General features: G+C 32.6%; 1 pseudogene; it reads left to right on the top strand.

Moving 5' to 3' along the window:
• The first annotated feature begins 4 nt into the window (after positions 1 to 4).
• LOC139787410 (uncharacterized) lies at positions 5 to 993 on the top strand (annotated as a pseudogene).
• The last annotated feature ends 1,151 nt before the right edge of the window (positions 994 to 2,144 follow it).

Below are 2,144 nucleotides of genomic sequence, written 5' to 3'. Positions count from 1 at the left end.
CAAGTTACATGTTGTTAGAAGACCGAATATAAAGTTTGACAAAACAGCTAATGAATATGGAGTGTGTATCAAATGTCATGGACTTTTTTCTAAAAATACTTTACGAAATCATGTTCGAAAGTGTGTAAATGTAAAACATTCTAAAAATCGAATAATAACAGTCCTTGGACGAGCAATCCTCGGTAGAATTAATGAAATAGCTTCTCAAACTCTAAAAAAAGTGATCTTTCCAGTGTTAAGAGAAGATTCTATTACGCGTCTTATAAGATATGACGAATTAATTATTCGATATGGTAACAAACTTTGTATGAAATACAAACCGCAGCATCAACACGATATGGTGCGAAATCGATTACGAACACTTGGACGATTTTTAAAAGCATTAAAAGAAATAAACAATGAAATTACAGATTTTGCCTCACTATATGAACCAAAATATTACGATGACTGTATTAAAGCAGTATATCAAGTAGCTCGATATAATACAGAACTCAGAAATTTGAGGCTGCTTATACAGCATTTCAGTTAGGTACATTATTAAAAGAAGTTGGAGAATTATGGCGCTCACAGTGTATTAAAAATCATGATCCTGTTAAAAAGGCTCTAGTTGAAGATTTCTTTCTCTTCGTAAAGAAGATTTTAGCCATTCAGTTAACAAAACAGTAATGGAAACGAGAGCACATATGATACGACAAAAAAAGAAGTAGCTCCAAGTATAAGCGATATAAAAAGCTTTACAATTATGTAAACAGTAAGAGACATGAAGCATACAATATTTTGAAGGAAGAATTTTCATATAATGTATGGTTAACTCTGGGTCAATGTACATTAATTTCTATGCAAATATATAACAGAAAACGCGCTGGTGAAATGCAAAGAATACTATTAGAAGATTTTTATAACTATGAAAGTTTAAATGAACAAAGTGATCCAGATCTTTTTAAGTCTCTCTCAAATTCAGCAAAAGCAATTGCACGCAAATATGTACAGTGAGGAGCATAAATGAGTTCCGTTACCCGGTGAGCTACGGTGCAGAGCGGTGCAGATGAGCGCGCTACCTCTAGGTCGGTTACCGACCTACTTACAGCCACGGTCGATAAAAGGTTCAAATACAGAACCGCGAACGCGTAAAAATAGTCAGTCACGCTGTATTGCTCGCGCGTGCATTTGATTAAAAGAACATTTTTAATACAATTTGATACACACAATTAATATTTATTACATACAATATAACAATCATAGGTGATTATGTAATTATAATTGTATTATGCATCTGCAACTATTATTCCACCGACTAAGTATGTGTTTACTGGAATAATATAATTATAGATAATATGATAAATATAATTACAACATAATTACCTATAATTATTCTATTGTATATGAAAAATTGTTCGCGATATTTTATAATTTTTACGATGTCGTATTATTTTCAGTATCTTATTTATAAGTAAATAAAATATTAAAACTAAAAGCCAAGTAATGTTACGGCCGATATTCCGAGCAATATTAGAGTATTAATAAAAAGCTATATATACATTTTGAATTATAATTATCGAGTCAACGTTTCGACCTACTTGGTCTTTCTCAGGGCATTACACTCAAACTTACAAGTAATATAAATAAAATAATTATAACTGTTAGAGTTCACATTATCAACACTGAAAATTATAGTCATCGCCGATGAACGATTACGACACGCAAAAGAAATAAGTCAAAACCAACTTCGAATTAAACGCCGTCACAGGCCACATAATTACAATAATTGTTACCGATTACAATAAATTCTGATCTGAGTTGCAGCTGACGGAGATGCTAATTTCGTGCATTTTCTGTATATTTTAAAAGGGGCAGTCCTCTGTATGATCCTGGTATCAGCCATGCTCAACGTCGGAAATTGTCATGTCCAATATTAAATGGAAGTAGAGATCGGTTTTGCGTCAAGAACCTTTTAAAATATACAGAAAATGCACGAAATTAGCATCTCCGTCAACTGCAACTCAGATCAGGATTTATTGCAATAGGTAACAATTATTGTAATTATGTGGCCTGTGACGGCGTTTAATTCGAAGTTGGCTTTGACCTTATTCTTTTGCGTGTCGTAATCGTTCATCGGCGATGACTATAATTTTCAGTGTTGATAA

The sequence above is a fragment of the Temnothorax nylanderi genome, unplaced genomic scaffold (genome assembly GCF_030848795.1).
Source record: "Temnothorax nylanderi isolate EJ_2023f unplaced genomic scaffold, tnyl_v1.0 TNYL_tig1525_pilon, whole genome shotgun sequence".
NCBI lineage: Eukaryota > Metazoa > Arthropoda > Insecta > Hymenoptera > Formicidae > Temnothorax > Temnothorax nylanderi.
This window is presented reverse-complemented; position numbering and strand designations above follow the sequence as displayed.